Genomic DNA, 6,563 nt, shown 5'->3' on the forward strand with positions numbered 1-6,563 from the left:
TGGGATCTTGGCCAGAAGCTGAGTCAGGTGCACGACCCTAGCCAGGGGTCTACCCGGGTGAACGTGACAGGGCTTGGGGATGGACTTTCACCTCCCAACCCCCTCTCCAAAAGGCATCCCCCTGAACCTCCCAAGGCTGGTCAGCAGCTCCGCAGTGGTCAGTGAGGGAGGCCGTGGGCTTCAAGCTCCATGGCCCATCTGCTGCCAGCTCCCCTGGAGCAGCAGTGTCTGTGCCCAGCCAGCGTGGGGCCGTGCCCCTCTTGCCTGAGTCTCAGGCCTTAGTATTCCTGGATTGGCCTGGCTGGCTGGCTGGCTGGCTGGCAGACGAAGGGTGGGGGTCAGTGGGAGGACCAGGGGCTTTCAGGAGGGAGGGTGGAGGGATGCACCCCATTCTGAGCTCTTGGACTTCCGGGATGCAGCCTCTCTCTCCTCCCAACTTCTGGTTTGGACCTGGGCAGCCTCTCCTGGCCCCATGCAAGCAAACAAAATTCTTCGGCTGTTTACAATTTTCCACCCTAGCAGCCAAGATCAGCAAGTGCCTTTGAGGTCCCGCCCACCCCCACGGGGGGCCCCCTACCTGCCCCCACTGCTTTTTGTTCTTCAGGCTCAGGGTCCCCAGTCTATTTCATCTCCTCCCAGCCCTGCATCCATACTGATCAGTGGGACCAGGACCCCCCACCACCTTTCCTCCCAACATCTTGGGGCTGTCTCTTGCCCACCTGGGCCCTTTGTGTTGCTTTCCTTGCCCCTGATGTGTCGTCTTCCCTGGGACCAGAAGGGAGATCTTCTGGGGTGGGAGCCCTAGTTGTCCCTGTCCCCACGAGGTCTTTCTGCCCCTCAGCCGCAGCTCCAAGTGTATGCCAGCCCCTGGGTGGGGACCTCATGGAGGCAGCGCTCCAGGAACAGCGTCATTGGCTGTGGCTTACACAAGACTCTGGGAGTCTCTGATGATTCTCGAATCAAGAAGCCCTGGCCTGCTTCTTGACAATGGAGCAAACTAGGGAAGACAGCTGGGGTTCCTACTCCTACCTGCACCCCTGCCCAAGGCCACCACAGGTCCCTAGCCTCTAGCTTTTGCCAGGGAATCCACCACCTGATGCTGCCGGTCACTGTGCCACAGCCTACCAAGGCCTTGGATTTTCATTCTGGAAACAACTCAATTGTCGTGCCAAATCCTACCACTGCCTCCTGACCCCTCATTACCAGCAGGGCCTGCCCCTTGCTTGGACTCTGGGTGGAGTAGGACATCCATCTGAGGAAGGCTAGAGTCAACCCTCCCAGTGCCAAGACTGGGCTGGGTCAGGTCTTGGCTCCCCATTCACACCTGCTTTAGCCATCAAGGCTAGTGGCTTCAACGTCACAAGCTTTCCTAGTTCTGGCCACGTGGGTACTCGGACTCACTACCAGGACTCACTACCATGACTTAGGCATGGGGGCAGGGAGGCTGGGGGCTAGGAATGGGCACAGGGATGCCTAACTGAGGCCGACTTCCCTGACAAGCTACTACCCACCCTGGGGAGATCTCCTGGTGAAAAGTGTTGGGGCCCTTCCCCTACCCGCCCCCAGCCTGGTATCCACACTCCCGGGGATCCTGGGCCCACCTTTTGGAAAAGTCAGCTCTTCCCCTCCTTGCCTGTTCCCCTTCCCTTCTGAGGGCCATGTCAGTGCTGAGGTGGAGGGGCCGAGGGAGGGACCGCCAGGAACCCTGGGCCTCTGGCTGTGGCCCTGCCCCCACCCGCCCCAGCCCTCCGCCTCCTGCACATTCCTCCTGGGCTGAGGTCAGCCCCTCTGGGATGGGGGAGCCCCCCCCACCAGCCACATCACAGCTCTCCTCTCGCTCCTGTTTTCTTCATTGCCCAGCAGGGGAGGGCAGGGCGGTGGGGGCGGGTGGAGCCTCCCTTTCCCCTCCTCCACAGCCTAGGGGAGTGTGGGAGGGGGTGCCAGGAATGCAGCCAAAGTAGACTGGGGTGGCACTCCATGCTTATTAACATATATTAACATAAATGCTACCTTCCCTTAATGGGCTTGGGGATAGCTGCGCAGGAGTGCAGGTTAGGGGGTGCTCTGGATGCTGGGGTGAGGGAGAACCTGCCCCAGGGATCCACCCCCCTTAGTAGGCTGGGAGGGGCAGGGTGGAATGGTGACTGCTGCTCGCCAGCTGTGTGTCCCTAGGGAGACACTGAACCTCTCAGATCTCTCCCCTCACCAGCCCTGCGGTTGCAGCTAGCAGGCCTGGGAGGTCTGGCCTCGGTGGGGGAACATAGGTGTCCACTCTTGGTGCCACCTCCACACCGGGCATCTTAGGCATCCAGGCCTTGGGGCAGACCCTTCACTGCTGCCTCTTCCAGCCCAGCTTCACTAGGGCCCCTGCTCCGTCTTGGCTCCTCTCCTCTTCCCCCACCCCTGCCACAGCCCCCAGCATGATGGCTTCCCCCCCACACTTGAACCTCCATCCCTCCCCAACCCCTGAGGACTCCCCAGTCTTCTTCCTCCAAGTCTCCAACCCAGCCGTGGCAGGGCCCAAGCCCGCATCCCTTCTCCCAGAGGCCCTATCTCAGGGAGACCTTTCTGCCTGGTTAAACTGACAAGGCCCCACCTCCTCCCCCAGTGGGCCTGCGGCCTGACCTCTTCACCTACCCCCAGACTGTGCCCCTGTGGCCTTTCTGCCACTCCTCCTCCCAATGCCTCCCCTCTGCAGTACCCCGCCCCCACCTCAGGGAGCTCGCTGGAGCTCGGGGGTTCCCAGGCTCAGCCTTAGCCAACCCTGCCAGTGCTCTGGCCACCAGATTTCTGGGAGGCGGCTCTTTCCCTGCCAGGACTTTGCCTGGACTGTGCCCTCTGCCCTGTAGGCCCTCCCCTTTACCACCTGCTAGACTCCCTTTTTCATCCTTCAGTATCCAGCTCTCTGGGTGTCACCTCCTCTGTGAAGCCCTAGATGCCTAGAGCGCCTGGGGTTCAAGTCTCTCTTCAGCCTCCAGGTCTCTCGGTGGCTACCATGACTAGGGGCCCCAGGACCCAGCAGAGGACAGCACAGGGTGGTAGGTGACAGAATGCCTGCAGGAAGCCCTTCCACCCTCCTGGGCCTGCTGAGCCTAGGGGGGATGGGAGACTGAGGGACAGGGAACACCCCAAGTCCCTCCTTGACCCTGCACCAGCTCCTCAGGCCTTGACTTCCTCCACTCACAGTGAGGCTGGAAAGCAGAGTCAACGGGAAGGGATAGCAAACTGATTTTTCTCCTAAATAAAAACCTTGGGGCTTATTTCCTGCGAGGGGAAAGACCAAGACAGGGAAGAGAAGGTGATCCACAGTGTTGACCCCTGCCCGCCTGGACATGGGTGCCCATCGATGTTATTAACTGAAGAGCTGAGTGGCTGGCAAGTATGGACACACTCACTGCACGCATAACCCAGCTGGCTTGGCGCCCTCCTTGGATGTGTGTGTGATGGGGGCTGGCTTTCCCTCTCTGGTGTCCAGGAGGCTTTAGGGGAATGCATAGCCCCAGGGCAGGGAATGTGGGCCCCTAGGATCTCTCTTTAAAAAAAAAAAAAGACTTTATTTATTCATGAGAGACACACACAGAGAGAGGCAGAGACACAGGCTAAGGGAGAAGCAGGCTCCCCGCGGCGGGACTCAATCCCAGGACCCCAGGATCATGCCCTGAGCCAAAGGCAGACACTCAACCGCTGAGCCACCCAGACAACCCTCTTTTCAAGGCAATAGTCACAAAGATTGGGCTCAGTTGTCTGGGAATGAGCCTGAACCCAGAAGTCAACCAAGGGAAGCTAGGATCCTGTCCCTGCCCTGTCCTGACTCCCAGGGTAGCTAGGACCTGGCTGGCCATGCCACAGATCAGGTGGCTGGAGTCAGTGCTTATCTTCTCCAGCTGGCCTAGAATTCTGGGTCTGGGAGGGGGTCTTTGGGGGTAATGATTTGAGGGGCTCTGAGTGGGTGGGGAGTAGGTTTTCCTGACCTCAGAAGGAACCATGGGGCTGCCGGGGACATGGTGGGTGTCATTCCAGGACTTGGCAGCCCCTGTGGCCTCAGAAGTCCCAGAACTCATGGGGCACCTCCCTATCCTGCCCCTCACATCTTGGCCCCCACCCACCTGTTGTGGGGGGCCTGGGCTGAAGATGGGGAGTAGCTGCCCATCTGGATCCTCTCCCTAGAGGGAGAGGAGGGTCTCCCTAGATTCTGCCCTCCTAAGCCCTTGGGCTCTCAGAGCTTGTCTTTCTCTTCCCAGCTGTTTCCCCACCCTGCAGATGGGTTAAAAATACTGAGGCTGCCACCACATCAGAAGCCTGTGCAACTATTTGGAGCGGGGTGGGCCCTCTGAGAGGTGGATCAGCCTCATGGAGGTCTCCACTGGCTGGCTGGCAACAGCTCACTTCATCCTGGGACCCACAAGCTTGGTCTGGAAGCAAGAACCTGGGTCCCTTCCCTAGCTCTGCCGGTCTGAGGGTCCCAGGCCTCATAGCTGCAGCTGCCCATGGGTGGGGCCACAAAGATGAGCCTTCTCTCTCTTTTTTTTAAAGATTTTATTTACTGGGCAGCCGGGGTGGCTCAGTGGTTTAGCGCCACCTTCAGCCCAGGTTGTGATCCTGGAGACCTGGGATAGAGTCCACATTGGGCTCCCTGCATGGAGCCTGCTTCTCCCTCTACCTGTCTTTGCCTCTCTCTGTGTGTGTGTCTCTCATGAATAAATAAATAAAATCTTTAAATGAGAGACACAGAGAGGTAGAGACACAGGCAGAGGGAGAAGCAGGCTCCTCGCAGGGAGCCCAATGTGGGACTTGATCCCCCTACCAAGATCAGGCCTTGAGCGGAAGGCAGATGCTCAGCCGCTGAGCCACCCAGGCGTCCCAGATGGGCCTTCTCAAGCGGGGAGTGTGCTGGCGTCCATGGGGTCCAGGAGCACTGAATCCCTGGCTGCCCTCACCCAGCTGCTCCCAGGGATGAGAGAGACTGAGAGGTTCAGGCCCTGGAAAGCTCCAGGCAGTAGAGGATCCCTAGGAGTCAACCGTATGGAGTCCCTCCCTTTGGGGTGCAGGACACCTGGGATGCCACCCCCAACCCCTGCCATCCCCAGCTGCCCCCCAAGGCTGGGAATTTCCCAACTGCCGAAGACAAGGAAGAATTGAAAGGCCGCCCCCGCCCCTGCTGGGACAATGGAGCCTTATGCCCTCCAAATGGGAGCAGGGGTAGGAAGGCAGAAGGCAGGTGGGAGCCTAGCTGTCTGCACCCAGGGAAGCCTTGCCTGCCAGGACCCCGCCCCGCCCCACTGCAGCTGGGTACAGGGGGATCCTGGCCAGAATCCCGCAGAGCCCACCCAGGGAGAGAGGCACTGGGTGCGTCTGGCAGACAATGCCGACCTCTCAATGGTCCCTCTGCGCGGGGTTCCCCTCAGGAGGGAAGGAAGGAACCATCTCCGGCGGCTTCCTGCTGGGCGGGCATCGAGGCCCCGGCCCGGCCCTCCTGCCCCGCCCGCGTGTCTGGGGCCCAGCCGGGTCCAGGCCTGACCGCCGAAGGCAGAGCCCCGGGGCTGGACGCGGGGTCCTGCTCTCCGTGCGGCCTCGGAGGCGGCGGCAGCAGGAAAGGCCCGAGGGGCTGGGGCGGGGACGGAGGCTGCGGGGCGTCCACCTCCTTCCGACCGGGCGGCCCCAGCCTCTCATCTCCTGCCAAACACCGGGGCCCGGAGGCCGCGCGCGGACCGGCAGGTGTGCGGAGGCGGGGCCGGGGGGAGCCCGCCCCCCACCCCCCCCGCCTTCCCCGCCTCCGCGGCGCCGACCCCGGCCCAGGCCGCTTTGTCCCGCCGCGGGCGCGGAGCCGTCGCTGCCCCACAAAGCTGCCTTTGTGCCCCGCGGCCTCCGCGGGACCCGCTGACGTCAGCCTCCGTGACCAGGCCGGCGGGGCCGGGCGCGGACTGCGGCGCCCCCTGGCGGCCGGAGCGGGGCAGCGCGTCCCCGAGCCCCGCCCAGCCGAGCCCTTTGCCGGAGGCCCAGCCGCGGGACAAAGTCCAGGCGCCTTGCCCGGCGCTCAGGGCCCATCCCAAGGCACCCTCCGCGCCTTGTCATTTGCCGTCGTCTCCTCCAGCGGCGTGCGTGCCCCCATAGGCTCACAGAAGTCTCCCCCTTTCTAGGGCCTTCGTCCCAATGCAACCAAAGCCTGCCGTCGTCCAGGCCGCTGGGCCTCTGGCTACCCACACACTGAAGTGTAGCCACCTGCCTGTCACTCCCCTCCACGTTTGGAGGGGGACCACTGGGGCAGAGACCTTTTTGAACATGTACCCCAACTTTCTGTTTAGTCAACCCCAAGAAGCCCAGTCCTGAACAGGGGAGGGTATACGAGCGGCTCAGCAGCTCGTGGTCTCTGAGCCTTGGGCCTGGGAGGTCAGAAGTCACATTTTCCTTCTGCAAGGCTCACTGGGCATGCTCCCCATAGAGAAGAATCCCTTAGAGGAACGGCTCCGGTAGAGCCTGAAGACTGCCACAAACCCGAGGCTGCCAGGGCGCTGGGAGGAGTGGGCACCCCGGGCGCTAGCCACAAATGAGGATTCTGGTCACTA

This window comes from Canis lupus, chromosome 20 (genome assembly GCF_003254725.2).
Source record: "Canis lupus dingo isolate Sandy chromosome 20, ASM325472v2, whole genome shotgun sequence".
In the NCBI taxonomy this organism is placed as follows: Eukaryota; Metazoa; Chordata; class Mammalia; order Carnivora; family Canidae; genus Canis; species Canis lupus.